This window comes from Marmota marmota, unplaced genomic scaffold (assembly GCF_001458135.2).
Source record: "Marmota marmota marmota unplaced genomic scaffold, marMar, whole genome shotgun sequence".
Taxonomy (NCBI): domain Eukaryota; kingdom Metazoa; phylum Chordata; class Mammalia; order Rodentia; family Sciuridae; genus Marmota; species Marmota marmota.
In genome coordinates this window covers 29149252-29167896 of record NW_026000082.1, presented here as the reverse complement: position 1 = coordinate 29167896, position 18645 = coordinate 29149252, and positions in this window count along the sequence as shown.

Sequence of the window (18645 nt, the reverse complement as noted above, 5' to 3'; positions counted from 1 at the left end):
ATGAATTAAAATGGAAACACAACATACCAAAGTCTATGGGATACAGTGAAACAGTTTTAAGAGGAAAGTTTATCACAATAAATTTCTGCTCTAAGAAGAGGAAAGACCTCAAATAAATGACTTAATATTATGTCTAAAGGAAATAGAAAAAGGACAACAAACTAAGCCCACTGTCAGCAGATGGAAAGATCAGAGCAGAAATAAATTAAATACAGACTAGAAAAATAATACAGAAGATCAATGAAACTGAGTTGACTCTTTTTTGGAAAAGATAAACAGAATTGACAAGCCTTTAGTTAGACTAAGAAAAATAAAAAGACTCAAATAAAATCAGAAATGAAAGAGAAGATATGATAACTGAAACCAGAGAAATATAAAAAGATTATAAGTGACTATTATGAAAAATTATATGGGAAGAAATTGGATAACCTGGAAGAAGTACATAAGTTCTTAGACTGAATCAAGGAATTTAGGCTGAAGCATGAAGAAATCGAAAACCACACTGGACCAATAACCAACAAGGAGAAACAAACAAGGAGATTGACTCAGTAATAAAAAGTCTTCCATCAAAGAAAAGCCCAGGATCTGATGGCTTCTTTGCTGAATTCTATCAAACATTTAAAGCAATCCACAAATTTCCAAATAGCAGAAGAGGAGGGGAATCCATCAAAACTCATTTTATGAGACCAAAAATATACTACTACCTTAGCCAGTCGAGGATGTACAAGGAAAAAAATTAGAGGCAAATATCCTTGATAAACATAGACACAAAAATCTTAAAAAAAAAAAAAAACAAAGGAAACCAAATTCAGTAACACATTAAAAGGATCATTCATCCTGATCAAGTGGGATTTATCTCTGGGATACAAGAATGGTTCAACATATGCAAATCAATAAATGATAGGTCCGATTAACAGAATAAAAACAACAACCAGACCATCATCTGATTAGATGCAGAAAAAGAATTTGACAAAATTCAACAGCCTTTTATGGTTAAAAAAATACATTTAGCAAAGTACATATAGAAGGAATGGAGTTCATCATAAAAAAAGGCCACATAGATGAAAGTGCAGCCAGCATATTCAATGGTAAGAAATTAAAACCCTTCCCTCTGAGGTCCCGAATAAGACCAGGTGTCCACTCTTGCCACTTCTAGTCAACATAGCATTAGAAGTTCTTACTGGAGTAACCAGGGAAGAGGAAGAAATATAAGTATGCAAATAGGAAGGGAAGAAGAAAAATTGTCCCAATTTGCTGATGACAAGATCTTATATATAGAAAACCCTAAAGATTTAAAAAAAAACAACAACAACAAAAACAAACAAACAAACAAAAAAACAAACTTAGAACTGATGAAGAAATGGAGTAAAGTTCCAAAATCACACAAGAATCAAGGGCTTGAAATTTCAAGAATGCATTTCCAAATTCTTCAGGACCTGGGGAGGCTGGGGTACTCACTCCTTAGGGCTGCTTTCAGACCATTTCTCTGCCTTGAGACTCACACATTAGGATATAACCTGCCTCGATCAGACATGAGCTATCATTGCTGCTACCACTGACCTGGCTAAATCCCCTTCTTTTCTGCAGACTTATATCCTGATTCTTTTTTTTAGAGTAAAAATTACATGTTTATATTTTAAATCATATATATATATATATATATATATATATATATTTAAATATTCTTCTTTTTTGAAGAGCATAGACAGAGGTTTATTTAGGAAAGTAGAAACATATTCAAGGGAGAATGCAGGACATCTCCAGAAGGAGAGACAGTCTTTTTTTTTTTTTAATTTGATCTTTTTAGTCATACATGGCAGTAGAATTCATTATGATATCATTATACAAGCATGGCTTATATCTTATTCTAGTTAGGATCCCATTTTTACGGATGTCCATTATGGCAGGATCCATTGTGATGGATTTCATATATGTACATGAGAAAATTATGTCAAATCCATTCCACTGTCTTTCCTTATCCTAACCCCTCTCCCTTCCTTCCATTTCCCATTATCTAATTTACTGAACTTCTGTTCTTCCTCTAACTCCCTACCCCTTACTGTGTGTTAGTTTCCACTTATCAGAGAAAAGATTTGACCTTTGGCTCTTTAGGACTGGATTATTTCACTTAGCATGATAGTCTCCAGATATATCCATTTGCTGGCAAATGTCATAAAGTCATTTTTATGGCTGAGTAATACTCCATTGTGTATATATACCACATTTTCTTTATCCATTTATATGTTTTAAGGGTACCTAGGTAGATTCCATAGCCTAGCTTTTGTGAATTGGGCTGCTATGAACATGGATGTGGCTGTGTCTCTAGAGTATGCTGATTTTAATTCCTTTGGATATATATTGAGGAGTGATATAACTGGGTCAAATGATGGTTCCATTCCAAGTTTTCTGAGGAATCTCCTTACTGCTTTCCAGAGTGGTTGCACCAATTTGCAGTCCCATCAGCAATGTATGGGTGTAACTTTTCCCCCCGATTCTTGCCAACTTTTATTTTTACTTGTATTCTTGATAATTGTCATTCTGATTGGAGTGAGATGAAATCTTAGTTTAAATTTGCATTTCTCTAAGTGCTAGAAATGAGTTATTTGTGTGGGTTTTTTTCCAGTTCTTTGTATATCCTGGAAATTAATGCTCTATCTGAGGTGCAGTGGCAAAGATTTTCTCCCATTCTGTAGGCTCTCTCTTCATGTTCTTGTTTGTTTCCTTTGCTATGAAGAAGCTTTTTAGTTTGATGCCATCCCATTTATTGATTACTGATTTTACTTCTTGTACTTTAGAACTCTCATTAAGAAAGTCTATTCTGAGCCAATATGTTGGAATTATGAGCTTGCATTTTCTTCTAGTATGTGCAGGGTTTCTGGACTAATTCCTAGGTCCTTAATCCACTTTGAGCTTAGTTTTCTGCAGGGAGAGAGATGGGGGTTAAATTTTATTCTACTACATATGAATTTCCAATTTTCTCAGCACCATTTGTTGAAGAGGGTCTTTTTTCCAGTATATGTTTTTGGTACCTTTGTCTAGTATGAAGTAACCATATATTTGTGGGTTTGTCTCTGTGTCCTCTATTCTGTTCCGTTGGTATACTTGCCTGTTTTGGTGCCAATGCCATGCTGTTTTTGTTACTATAGCTCTATGATATAATTTTAGGTCTGATATTGTAATGCTTCTGGCTTTGCTTTTCACTCTAAGCATTTTTGGATATTCTGGGTTTCTTATTTTTCCAAATGAATATCATGACTACTTTCTCTATTTCCATGAAGAATGTCCTTGGGATGTTCATGGGAATTGTATCAAATCTGTATAGTGCTATTGGTGGTATGGCTATTGTGACAATATTAATTCTGTCTATCCAACAACATTGTGTTCTTTCCATCTTCTAAGTTCTTTCTCAATTTCTTTATTTAGTGTTCCATAGGTTTTCATTGTAGAGATTTTCATTTTTGTTAAATTGAGTCCCAAGGTTTTATTTTATTTTATTTTTTATTTTGAGGTTATCGTGAATGGGATGGTTTTCCTTATTTCTTTCAGCTGATTCATCATTGGAGTATAGGAATGAAATTGATTTATGAGTATTAATGATTTTGTATCCTGCTACTTTGCTGGATTCATTTATGAGTTCTAGAAGTTTTCTGGTAGAGTTTTTCTGAGGTTTTCTAAATACAGAATCATGTCAGTGAACAGAGATAGTTTTAGTTCTTCTTTTCCCATTTGGGTCCCTTTAATTTCTTTGGCTAGATTTGAGGCCTGTGTTGAATAGAGTAGTCAAAGTGGGCATACCTGTCTTGTTCCAGTTTTTAGAGGGAATGCTTTCAATATTTCTCTGTTTAGAATGATGTTGGCCTTGGGTTTGTTGTATATAGCTTTTAAAATGTTGAGATATGATCTTTCTATCCCTATTTTTTTCTAGCGTTTTAATCATGAATAGAGGCTGTATTTTGCCAAGTGCTTTTTCTGCATCTATTGAGATAATCATGTGAATTTCTTATTCTCTCTATTACTGAGTAACTGAGTACCCTAAAGTGAGCCCTGTTGTAATGGGCTAAATTGTGCCCTCCCTTCCAAATTTGTACAGTGAGGTTTTATCTCAGGATGTGACTGCATTTGGAGATAACTCCTTTAAAGAGGCCATTAAGGGAAAATGAGGCCAAATGCTGTGTCCCTAATGTAATATGACAGTGTCCTTATAAGAAGAGGAGAGAAGAACACAACAACACAGACTGAGGAATAGCTATGTGTGGATACAGTGAAAAGACATTCATCTGTGAGCCAAGGAGAGAGGTCTCAGGAAAAAAAAACAAACCTTGATTTCAGACTTCCAACCTCCAGAATGATGAGAAAATAAGTACCTGCTGTTTAAGTCACTTTGTCTGTTGTGTTTTGTTACAGCATCTTTAGTAAACTAATACAACTATCTTTTAGGTTTTTAGTTCCTCATTCTCCAGTGTCACTTTCTCCTCTCCACCAATGATTTTCAAGTTTCCCCCCTTGACTTTGTAATGTCTCCAAATGGTACCGCTACCTCCAATACAATCGTTTCAACTCTGACTGTATCCTATGTTTACCCTCTCGTACCTCCACTAGATCACTATGAAATCCAATTATTGATATCACTCCCATCCCCAAAACAAGCACATTTTCTCACCTACCTTCAGCTCCAGCTTATGCACCACTGAGAGTTGTGGCTCATTGCTATAATTACTCCCTTGCAAAGAACCTCAACCTCCTTGCTTATTTCCTCATTTATCATGCTTTTCTGAGAAAACTCCAACTATGGACAAACTCAACCATTTATCTTCTCCATGCCTGTATATAAGCAGGTTAAATACATCACATATCCATGGCCACTAGCTTCTCTTGTTTTATATTTTTAAGCTGACTCCTTTCTTTACTGAGACTTACCTTAAGAAATACGACACTGGTTACCTGTGAAAATCAGCATGTCCCACTGTTGCCTAGATAATTAATTTCTCATGCTTAGTCTATTGCAATCCTCTTATGCCCCACTTTTCTTGGTTCCTATCATAGCAAAGTATCTAAAAAGAGCTGCCCACATGGGCTCTAAACTTCGTCATCGCAGTTATTCCTTTACTCAGTGCATTCTGGATCCAGCTATGATGCTCCAACTATAGGTGATTGTCACAATCTCCTTGTTCCTCAACCCTTCAGCGTCATTTAACAGGACTGATTCTTCCCTCATTCTCAAAACGCTGTCTGTCACATCACTTGCATCCATTCGTCCCCATGTTCTGGCCACTTACCAATCTTTTGGCAGGCTTCCCCTTCTCTACCCATCTTCTCTGTGGTCTGCTGTGTCAATCCCAGGATTCCCTCAGCCTGGGATCATTGGTCTCTCTGAACTTTCTTCTCATCCATTTCCGGAATTTCAAACACCCTCAGAGGATGATGACTCCCTAATTTATACCCCTAGACAACACTATCCTGGGACTCCCACACATTGACTTTCAACCACCTCACTGACATCTCCACTTGGTTCTCAGACTGAGCATGTCCAAGAGTCCTGGGGTTCCTCCTCTTCCGACATCCAAATTCCTCCCAATCTTTTCCACCTTTGCAAATGGCGCACCCGGCTCTCAGTTTCTCAAGTAGAAACCTGGGTACTGATCCTGCTTCTCCCTGTCTTCCCACCACTTCCCCACACGAATCTGATGTCGATGTCCAGTTCATCTCTTTCCATCTCCTACGTATGTCTTGAAATTCTAGAATCTCTTTTCCCTGCTGCTCCTTACTAGTCTCAGCCACTGTCATTTCTTACCAAGAAAACAGTACTGGCCTCTTTTCTAGTTTTTCTGATTTGGCTCTTGGCTTCCCCAATTTATCCCCCACACAGCTGCCACAGTAATCTTTTAAAAAAATCACAAATTGGACCACGGTGTTTCCCCGCTTAAAACCCTCCAGTGGCTTTCCATTTTACACACACACACACACACACACACAGGAAAAAACAACACAAGCACTCCTGATGCTGACTTACCTGGGTCTCTGAGACCTGGACCATATCAACCCAATGTTTTTCTCATTCCATTCTCTTTCTCATCCATTCCAGCCCCGCTGACCTTGAACTTTCTCAGACAGAACAAGCCTTGGTTGTATTCAGGCTTAACAGATCCTGTGTGTATCTCACCCTCTCCCCTCACTGAGCATGGATGTGCCCTTTTTATTTTTATGTCTTATTTACATTGAAAAAAAGTTCTTCATTTTAAAATAAAATTTACACATATCAAAATAAACAAATAAGAGCTGCAAAGTTTTACAGATCGACAGACATCTGTGTAACCTACAAACCCATCAAGAAAGTTCCCTCCCATTAAATTCCCACTCCCAACCCAGAGATAAACCTCCAGTTTTGATTTTTTCACTCTTTTTTAGGACTTCAAATACATGAGTTAATACAGTACGACATCTTTGTGTCTGGCTTCTTTTGCTCAGAATGACATCTGTGATGTTTATCTGTGCTGCTGCATGTCTCATGGTATATCTTATGATTAGTATTCTATTGTATGAATATATCACAATTTTTAAACCCATTCTCAATGTACAGTTGAATTGTTCCCTTTTTTTGGTTGTTTGGAATTAATTTGCCACAAATAACTTTTTGAATACACATTTGCTTTTATTTCTCTTGGGCAAATACCTGGAACCAGAAATACTGGGTCACAGGTTAGTTCCAGGCTTTACTTTGTAAACAAACTGCTTAGGCTTTTTCCAAAGGGGATGAATTGTTTTACAACCCCACAGACAATAGCTGAGAGTTCTGGTTGCTCCCATAATCTTAGTGATATTCTGTTTTCAATCTTTGGATTTTTTTTGTTATTCTAATGGGTAGTAATGCAACTCATTGTGGTTTTAATTTACATTTTCCTGACAACTAATGAGTCTGAAAACCTTTCATTTGCTTTCTGACGTTCATGTATTTTCCTTTGTCTCTCCTAGAGATACTGAGGACTGTCCTTTAACTATGTATTTATTGGGTTGTTTGTCTGTTTTATTTGGGAGTTGTAGTTCTTTATATATTCTGGATACAAGTCCTTTGTAAGATATATGCTCTGTGAATGTTTTCTCTTAGGCTGTGGATTGCCCATTCATTTTCTTAATAGTGTCTTTTCATGAGCACTACATTTAAATTTTGATGAAGTCTAATTTATCAATTTCTTGTTTTATAGTCATTGCTTTCTATGCCATCCCTAAGAGATCTTTGACAATCCAAGGTTATAATACTATTTTATGGGTTTTTTTTTCCTAAAGCTTTAGAGTTTCAGGTTACATTTAGGTCTGTCTATACATCCTGAATTGATTTTTGTATACAGTGTGAGATGAGATTTGAACTTTAGTTTTTTTCCATGTGGGCATCTAATTGGTCCAGCATAAATTGTTCAAAGACTTGCTTTTTTATCGTGGTAAAATATGTATACCGTGAAATTTGCCACTTGGTCATTTTTAAGTGTGCAATTCAGTCGCATTAATTACATTTATTGTGTCATACAACCATCTCTACTATCTATTTCTAAAACTTTTTACTACCTTGAACAGAAACTCTGCAACCATTAAGCTGTAAATTCTCATGCTTCCACCTCCCCACTCAGATTCTGGTTGTTCTTTTTTTCTTTTATTTTGTACCTGGGATTGAACCCAGGGTGCTAAGCCGCTGAGACACATCTCCAGCCCTTTTTGTTTTTTATTTTGAGACAGGGTCTCACTAAGTTGCTTAGGGCCTTGCTAAGTTGCTGAGGCTGGCCTTAAACTTGTGATCCTCCTGCCTCAGCCTCCTGAGTCACTGGGATTATAGGCATCTATGTGTGTGTGTGAGTGTGTGTGTGTGTGTGTGTGTGTGTATGGTGCCACATATTTATGTATGTCCCAAAATTTGTTCACCAATTTATCTATTGATAGACAATTGTTTTTTGCCTTTTGACTATCGTGAATAATTCTCCAAAGAATATTAATATATACAAGTATCTGTATTTTCTTGTGTTCCTTTTTATATGGATTGGTAAGGTGGGTGTTAATATCCTGATTTTCATTTATATTTTTAGCTATTTATGTTCTGTCTTGTTTTTTCTTCACCAGTCTAGCTAAGGGTTTGTCAATTTTATTGATCATTTTAAAAACAAATTTATGTTTCCAGTGATTCCATTACTTCTCTATTTTATTTAATCTCTACTCTTTTTTATTTTATTCCCTTTGCTTGTTTTGGTTTTAGTTATGTTTTTCTGGTTCCTCAAGGTGTGAAATGAAATTACTGGTGAGAGCTTTGTCTTTGTGTAGGTATTCACATTGATACATTTCTCCAGAGTTCTGTCTTTGTTACATACCATGAGTTTTGGAATGCTGTGTTTTCTTTTTCATTAATCTCTAAGTATCTTCTCTTGTGATTATCCTTTGATCATGTGTTGCTTAAGGGTGTGTTGTTTTATTTCTACACATTTGTGAAAGTTTCAGTTTTCTTTCTGTTACTGATTAGAGTTGAGGTCAGAAAATTCATTCTGCATGATCTTAATATTTTAAAGTTTATTGAGCCTTGTTTCGCAGTATATCATAGACCTATTCCAGAGACTGTTCCATGTGTAGTTGATGGTAATGTGTTTTATATTGTGGGATGTTTATAGGTGTGGTGTTACATATACAGCTATGTGTCTGTGAGGTCCAGTTGGTGCACAGTGCTGTCAATTCCTCTATTTCCTTATTGATATTCTGCTTAGATGTTCCATCTATTATTGGAAAGTGGGATGTTAAAGTCTACTAATGTCTTGATTTCTCCTCCTTTTTTTTTTTTTTGAAGGACGGTTTTGTCAGATGTAGAATTTTGGTTTCTTTTTTTCAGCTCTTCATACCATCCCGTTGCCTTCTGGTTTCCAGAGTTCTTCATGAGAAATGAATCAGATTGAGGATCCCGTGATGGGTACCTTCTTGCTTTAAATATTCTCTCTTTGCCTTTGGCTTTTGACAACGTAATTACAATGTGTCCTTGTGATTCTTTTTTTACTCTCTTCAACTTGGAGTTGGTTGACTTCTTGGATTTATAGAATCATGTCTTTCATCAGATTTGGACCATTTGGGGCTATTTCATCAGGTATTCTTTCTCCTCTTTCTTCCCCTTCCAGAACTCCTATGACCAATGTGTTGATTTGCTTGGTTATGTCTCACATTTCTCAAGATCTGTTCGCTTCCATTCATTCCTTTCCCCCCTCTCTCCTCAGACTCTCTAATTTCAAGTATACCACCTTTCATTTCACCGATTCTTTCTCCTGCCTCCTTAAGTATGCTGTTGAACCCTTCTAATAAAATCTTATTTCTGTTTTTCAGACTATTGCCAAATCTGCCAAATCTTGTTTTGACATTTTCTGCTTATCTTTCAATATCCGTGTGTGTGTGTGTGTGTGTGTGTGTGTGTGGTGGGTTTGAAAGCTTTGAGCCTCCCATGTTTTCATCTTATTCATTCCACACCTCCAAAAAACCAACTTTCTTTGGCACCTTTGTCAAAAATCAAGTAGGGTCATTTCCTGGACTTTATATTCTGTTACATCAATTATTTTTTTTGTCTATTTTTATGCAAATGCCACACTTACCTTAATTACTATCATTTGATAGAAAATCTTCAAGTCTTGTAGAGTATGTCATGCAGCCTTGCTTTTCTTAAAAAAGATGATCTTGTCTTTTCTAGTATTTTTATATTCTTTTCCTTTTATTTTATAGCCATAATTTATATCACATCCACTTACTCTTAAAATCCCATTATGCAATATTATAATTTTTGCTTTTACCTGTCAATCATAAAGAATCCAAGAGGAGAAGGACACTGTGTTATATTTACCCAGGTATTTGCCATTTCTATTGCTTTTCCTTCATTTTAGACGTTCCAAGTTTTCTTCTGGCATTTCTCCCCTGGTGTCTTAAAAACTTCTTTTAGCAATTCTTTTAGAGCAGCTCTGCTGGCAACAACTTCTCTTAGCTTTTCTCCATCTGAGAATGTCTTTATTTCATCTTCATTGCTGAAAAATTGTTGTTGTTGTTGTTGATTTGCTAGATGTGAAATGCTGGATTGACATTTTTCATTTTTTTTGAATTTAAAATGCGTAGTGATATTTCCTTCTGACCTTCCTGGTTTGGGATGAGAAATCCACGATCATCATCTAAATCATTTTTTCTTTATAATAATGTGGCAGTTACCTCTGGATGCTTCTGAGATTTGTCTCTAGTTGTCAGCTCTCTGATTAAGTTGCATCAGAGGCATGGATATATTGGATTTACCACGAGTGAGATTCACTGAATTCACTGAATCTATAGGTCAAATTTAGAAGGTTTTCAGCCATTATTTGCTGAAATATTTGTTTCAAGAATGCTCACAGAGCCTGTTGGAGCATTTTTATAACAGTTACTTTCAGACTTTGTCAGCTAATTCCAGCATCAATGCCATCTCAGTATTGGCATCTGTTGGTTTTCTTTTACTATGAGAGTTGAGATTGACTTGCTCTTATTTTTTTTAAAATTTTGTATTGTGAGAAATTTTTGGATTGTATTCTGGTCATTTTGAAAATTATGTTATGAAATTTTGGAATTTTGCCTCCTATGCAGATGCTGATGTTGCTTCAGCAGGCAATGCACCCGGTTGGCAGCAGGTTTTAGGGTCAGAACTTCTGCCAGTTATTCCAATGCTGGTTCAGCTTCCAAAGCTTTTGCTGTGCCATTGGATCTTTCCCTGTATGTGCGCCACCTAGAGGCTAGACTTGGACCTAGGTGTGGGTCTATCTTTTAGTTCTCAAGTCATTAATATGCTGATGAGGATTGTACTCACGTGTATGCAGCTTGAGGGTCAACCCAAGAATCCAGAAGATTTCATGAGCTTTCTTTAGTTAGTTCCATTCTCTCTCCAATTCTTTCTGACTCCCTGGGAGCACCCCCTTTTTGGTCCTTTGGACAGCAAGTTGGAGTTTTAATTACCTTATTCTGTAATTATACTTGCACACAGGGCCAAGCTGCATGAGGAAAAAGAGGGAGAGGGGAGAGAAAAAAAGCATGGCATATTTTACCACTTTTTCTTGGACTAAACCCTCTGTACTCACTCTGAGTGTTAGCAGCTCCTCTCCCACTCCTTGGGAAGCAGAGGCTTTCTCCTGTTCTGTGTTTGTTTTTCTCCCACCCCAGTGCTCACATCTAGATCTTGGGACCCCATTGGGATTAGAGATTAGATCTGTAGATCTGGGGATACTAGAAGAGAAAAAAAAATCGGGTGAATTCACTACCCATTTAGAAGTACTTTGCATTCTTGTCTTCTTCCCCAATCTGCTTGCTACTATTTTCTTTTCAGAGTCCTCAAATAGCTGCTCTATATATTCTGTCCAAGTTTTATAGCTGCATGCAGTGGGAGAGGCTGGGTGGAATGTGCTTCCTCCGTTTTACCCCAAACTGGTACTGCTTTTATAGCTTCTTAAGGTAGGAGTTTAGATAATTGATTTTTTTTTTTTTTTTACCTTTCTAACACAAGCACTTAAAAATACAGATATCTCTTTAGGCACTGCTTAAGTTGCATGCCACGAACTTTGATAATTTGTGTTTTTCATTATCAGTCATTGTGAACTAGTTTCTAATTTCCCTTGTGATCTCTTCTTGGACACAGAAATACTTTTAAAGTATATTATTTAATTTAGAGATATTTTTGGCTTTTCTGGATATCTTATTGTTACTTATTTCTAGTGTTGGTTAGAGAATGTATTTTGGTAACACTTCAATATTTTGAAACATTATAAAGACTTTTCTCTTTTTTTTTTCACATTATCTGTTGTGAACATAATATGTGTCCGTGAAAAGCATGTGTTTTCTGTCACATAAGGTCATGGCAGTTGGCAGTGTGAGTTAAAGCCTTTAATTTTAAAGCTGAGTAATATTACATTGTGTATATATACCACATTTTCTTTAACAATTCATCTGTTGAAGGGCATCTAGGTTGGTGCCATAGTATAGCTATTGTGAATTGAGCTGCAATGAATATGGATGTGGCTGTGTCACTATAGTATGCTGATTTTAAGTCCTTTGGGTATATATTGAGGAGTGGTATAACTGGGTCAAATGATGGTTCCCTTCCAAGTTTTCTGAGGAATCTCCTTACTGCTTTCCAGAGTGGTTGCACCAATTTTCAGTCCCATCAGCAATGTATGAGTGTAACTTTCCCCCCACATGCTTGCCAACATGTATTGTTACTTGTATTCTTGATAATTGCCATTCTAACTGGAGTGAGATGAAATCTCAGTGTAGTTTTAATTTGCATTTCTCTAATTGTTATTGATGTTGAACATTTTTTCTTTTGTTTGTTGACCATATTTCTTCTTCTATGAAGTGTCTGTTCAGTTCCTTTGCCCTTTTGTTGATTGGGTTGTCTTTTTAGTGTTAAGATTTTTGAGTTATTTGTATATCCCAGTGATTAATGTACAGATGACAAAGATTTTTCTCCCATTCTGTAGGCTCTTTCTTCATGTTCTTGATTGTTTCCTTGGCTGTGAGAAAGCTTTTTAATTTGATACCATCCCATTTATTAATTTTTGATTTTACTTCTTGAACTAAAGCCTATTTTGTCTGAAATTTATATTGTTCTTCATCCCCCACTTTTTTTTTTTTGGACTAGGGATTGAACTAAGGGATACTCTACCGCCAAGCCACATTCCCAGCCCTATTTTGTATTTTATTTAGAGACAGGGTGACTTGTGTAGGGTCTTACTAAATTGCTGAGGTTAGCTTTGAACTCACGATCCTCCTGTCTCATCAGCCTCCAGAGCCGCTAGGATTACAGGCATGTACTACCACACCCAGCCTGTCGTTTCACCTTTAAAAAATGTTTTTGTGCACCAAAATTTATTTTACTTTTTAAAAAAATACCTTTAAACTATTTGTGTCTTTGTATTTAGAGTATATATCTTATAGATAGCATATAGCTCGGCCATTTTTTCCTTCCAAATATATCTAACTTTTAACCCAAATCCATATATATCTAGCATAATTTTTGATAAATTTTGGCTTCAGTATGACAGTTGCTGATTTTTTAATATACATTTTATTAAGATAGCTATAGGTTCACATGTAATAGTAGTGTGTTAAAGGATACAAAGTTTCAAGTATGTAAGATGGATCAAGTCTGCAGATGGGTATAGCACAGTGCTATAGCTAGCATGTATTGTATGCTTAAAAGTTAAGAGGGTAGATCTTATGTTTAAGATTCTTACCACCAAAATAACAACAACAATAACAGTAATAATAATAATAATAATGGAATAATAATAAAAATATTGGAGCAGGAGGAAATCTTGACTAGTGATGGATTTTTTTAAGCCTTAACGGTGGTCATGTTTCCGTGCCTGTTAACTCATCTCCAAACTAAACAAGTTATACACATTAAATATGTAGAGTTCAATCATACCTCAGTAATTTTAAGAATGCTTAAAACTAATAGAAAAGAAAAGAAGGAAGGAAGCATAGTATTCTTTTGTGCCTTTTGACTCATTTTCCCCAATGATAACATTTTGCAAAACTAGATTATAGATTATATCACAACTAGGAGAGTGACAGTGATACCCTCCATTAGTCTTATTCTGATTTTCAGTCTTACTTGTACTCAAGTATGTGTGTGTGAGTGTGTGTGTGTGTGTGTGTGCATATACATTTCAGTTCCATTGCAATTTTATCATCTGTATAGGTTCCTGTATCCACCAAAGATAAGGTACTGAATAGTTCCCTCATTACCCTTTTATAACCATACTCAACTTCTCCCTGTCTTGCCACCTCCCCTTCCCAAGCCTCTGGCTACCATTGATCTGTTCTCCATTTCTAAATTTTAACACTTCAAAAATATAATAAAATGGCATCATACAGTGGGTAAAATTTTTTAAGTTTTAAGTCTTCCATGCTATGTATATGCCACTGTTGTTTAACCAGTATCTGATGAAGGACATCTGAGTTGATTCCAGTTTTTGTTATTACAAATAAAGGTGCTAGGAACACTCATGTATAGGCTTTTGTGTGAACATAAATTTTCATTTCTCTGGGATAAATGCCCAAGAGTGCTATTGCTGGATTTTATGGTAATTGCATGTTTCGTTTTCAAAGAAGCTGTCAGATTGTTTCCAGAGTGCTCTACCACTTTGCATTCCCCATAGCAGTGTGTGAGTGATCCAGATTCTCTGCACCGTTGCCAGCATTTGGTTGTCACTATCTTTTGTTTTAGCCATTTGGGTGGGTGTATGAAGATGTCTCATGTGTTTTTAATTTGTATTTGCCTAATGGTTAGTGATGTTCAACTCTTTTCACCTATTTTCCACCTGTATATCCCCAATGGTGAAATATCTGCTTATGTTTTCTGTTCATCTTCTAATTGTTTTTTTTTTTCATTGTTGTATTTTGAAAATTCTTCCTATATTCCAGATAACAGTCCATTGCAGGATGTGTGGTTGGCAAATAGTTTCTTTCTGTCCTGAATGTTCTTTTTTTTTCCCCATGGCCTATTACTGAATAAGAGTTTTAATTTTTTATTTCAGAGATAAGAGAGATTTAAATATCAAGATTTTTTCTTCTTAAGTATCATGTTTTTTTGTATTATGTATAGGAACTCTTTCCCTCTTGCTGGATCCTGAAGATTTTTCTCATAAGATTTTTGCTAAAAGTTTTTTATTTTACATTTGTATGTGGTCCATCTTGAGTCATCTTTATTTAAGATGCAAGACTTATGTTGAAGTTTATTTTCTTAATTATAGGCATCCAAAATTTCCAGCACCATTTTCTGAAAAGCCTAGTGTCTTCCACCTCTTTTGTCAAAAATCAGTTGGGAATATTTGTGTGATCTCTTTCTGGGTCTTACATTCTTTCCTATTGACATATTTGTCTGTTATTTCACCAACATCACACTGTTTTTTTTTTCCATTACTGTAGATATAAGGTAAGCCTTAATATTAGATCATTTCTCCCACTTTATTCTTCTTTGTCAAGATTATATTAGTTATTCCAGAGACTGTATGTTTCCACACAATTTTTAGAATAAGCCTGTATTTGTTTCCAAAAAACCCCACAATGACAATAATTTTCATAGGCGTTCATAAATCTATAGATCAATCTGGGAAGAATTCACATTTTTATGATATTGAATTTTTCCATCCATGAACATAGTATGTCTCTCCATTTTTTTTAGATTTTAAAAATTTCTTTCACTAACCTTTTGCAATTTTCAATATGTAGATTATGTATATGCTTTGTTAATTTTACACCTAAGTATTTTCTTTGGAGTTACTGTAAAATCTATTTTATTTTATAAATTTTAATAACTGCCTGTCCATAAATGCATATGTTAGTACATCAAAATACAATTGCTTTTTGATCTTGTATCCTGCAACTTTGCTAAATTTATTTATTAATTCTAGATATGTGCTTTTATATGAGATGTTTTTCTAAATTTTCTATGTTTTCACTCATGTCATCCTCAATTAGAATTGTTTTAATTTAATTCTTCCTTTCCAACTTGTATGACTCTTATTTATTTTTTTCTTGTCTTATTGCTGTGACGAGAACTTCCAATTCTTTTCAATATGAGTGGTAAGAGTAGATATCTGTGTGGTTCCTAACATTGATCTTTCTCTATTCAGTCTGCTAATATCTTTTGAATATTTTCATGTCTATATTTGTGAGAGATAGTGGTCTGTTGTTTATTTGTACTGTTCTTGTCTGGTTTTGTAATACTAACCTCATAAAGTGAATTGAGAAGTATTATCTTTGTATTGTTTTTCCATACCTATTAGCTTCCAGTTGCTGCTGTAACAAATTACTACAAACTTATTGGATTAAAAAATACAATAAAAATGTATCATCTTATAATTCTGGAGATTATAAGTCTGAAATTAGACTAACTGGGCTCAAATAAAAATATCACCCTGTGGGACTGGGGTTATGGCTCAGTGGTAGAGTGCTTGCCTTGCATGTGTGAGGACTGGGTTTGATCTTCAGCATCACATAAAAATAAATAAATAATATAAAGATATTGTGTCCATCTACAACTAAAAAAATATTTTAAAAAAATGTCATCCTGGGTCATTCCTTCTGGAAGTTCAAAGTTCAAGGAGAGAATCTGATCTCTTGGTTGTTTTGTTGTTGTTATTGTTGTTGTTTGTCTTTTGTTTGTTTTTTCCCCAGCAACCTGTATTCCTTGGCTCCTTCCTCCTTATTCAAAGCTGTCAGTTTGTCATCTTCAAATCTCTCCCTGGACATGATCCTACAGCTTCCCACTTTTGCCTCTAAGGAAAAAATAATATAATTCATACAATATGAATAACAGAGGAAAATAGACTGGAAAAAAATAGGAGTTTTTGCACCTATGGTGCAATAACAAAAGTTCTAACATCTGTATCTTCAGTCCCAAAAGGAAAGGAAAAGAACAATGTTGAAAGAGTATTTGAAGAAATATTTGAAGAAATCCCAAATCTGGCTAAGGGCACAAACTTATAGATTCAACAAATTTGCTAGCTCCACCAGGATAAACCTTCTTATAATTAATTACAGTGGACTCACTTGGAAAATACAAGAAAAAATTAGCATCTCAACATGGTTAACAAAATCTTTTTTTTCCATGTAAATTAATGTATTCACAGTTCCAGGGCCATATTTCTGCCTGCCCCACTCTTCTATTTTTTGGAAGAGATTGTAGAAAATTGGTATTAGTTTTTCTTTGAACACTGCTCAAGTTCTCTGTCGTGACTATCTGAACCTGGATATTTCTTTTTCAGGAGTTTTTATGATTAAGAATTCAATTTATTTGATGATTTCTGTACCATTTAGATTGTCTATTTCATCTTGGTTTAGTTTTGGTAGTTTGTGCGTTCTGAAGCATTATTTCATTTCTTCTAATTTGTCAAATTTATGAGTATGAAGTTGTTTATACTTATATAATATTTCTCTATTACCTCTTAAAAGTAGACTTGATATCTCTCTCTCTCTCTCTCTCTCTCTCTCTCTCTCTGTGTGTGTGTGTGTGTGTGTGTGTGTGTGTGTATTAGTAGAGACTGAACAAAACTGAGGCCTTGCCCATGCTTGGCAAGCACTCTACCTCTGAGATATGTCCCTATCCTTTTCTTAAAACTTTATTTTGAGACACAGCCTTCCTAAATTTCCCCAGCTGATCTGTGACTTGTGACCTTCCTATCTTGACCTCATGGGTAGTATGTTCCACCACACCCCCCTTAGCCTTGACTTCTTTAGAGCAGTTTAGATTCACAGCAAACTGAACAGAAGGAACACAGATTTCCCAGACACCCCTATCCCTCACTTTCATAGCCTTTCTATTATCAGCTTCTCCCATCAGAATAGCACATTTGTTACAACTGGTGAATCTACATCAAAACGTAATTACCGTTCAAATTCCATAATTCACAATTGAGTTCACTGTTAGTATTGCACATTCTGTAAGTCTGGACAAATTTATGCCGTGTATTCACCATTATAGTCTTTTACAGAGTAGTTTCATTGCTCTGAAAGTCTTAAGTTTTCTGTGCACTCATTTCACCCTACCCTCCAATTCTTGGTAACCACCGATATTTTGACTGTCTTCATAATTTTGCTTCTTTCAGAATGTCGTATCATTGAAATCATACCGTATGGACTTTTTCAGACCATCTTTTTTTCACTTAGTAATATGCATTTATGTTTCCCCAATGTCTTTTCATTGCTTGGTATTGTGTAAATGAAGCATAGATGATTTATCCACTTGTTTTTTGAAGGGCATCATGGTTTCTCCCAAGGTTTGGCAAGTATGAATAAAGATGCTATAAACATCCATGTACAGTTTTTGTGTAGACATCAGTTTTCAGCTCCTTTGTGTAAATCCTAGAGAGTATGATTGTTGGCTTGTATGGTAAGACTGTGTTTAGTTTTGTAAGAAACCATCAAGCTATCTTTTAAGTGGCTGCATCACGCTGCATTCCCACCTGCAATTGGAGTGCTCCTGAGGCAAGCATCTATGCCAGCATTTAGCATAGTCAGAATTTTAGATTTTGGCCATTCTGATATGTAGTGGTATGCCATTATTATTTTAATTTGAATTTCCCTGATGACATATGACATGGAGCATCTTTTCATATGTCCATCTTCGTTGAGGTGACTTAAGACCTTTGACCCATTTTTTAACAATTGGGTTGTTAGCTTATTGTTGAGTGTTGAAAGTTCTCTGTGTGTTTCAAATAACAGTTCTTCATCAGATTTATCTTTTGCAAGTATTTTTTCTCAGTCTTGGGCTTCTGCTTTTATTCTCTTGACAGCATCTTTCACAGAGCATAAAATTTTAATTTTAATGGAGTCCAGCTTATCAATTATTTCTTTCATGGACTGTGCTTTGGTGTTGTATCTAAAAAGTTATTGCTAAATGCTGGGTGTTCTACATCTTCTCTTTGTCTTCTGGGAGTTTTGTAGTTAGGCATTTTGCATTTAGATTTATGATCCATTTTGAGTTAATTTTTGTGAAAGGCATAAAATCTATCTAGTCTCCTCCTCCTCCTCCTCCTCCTCCTCCTCCTCCTCCTCTGTCTTTACAGGAGCGGGTCCCCAGCTGTGGTGCATGGCACACTTGGGGACACCTACCACCCAGGATGG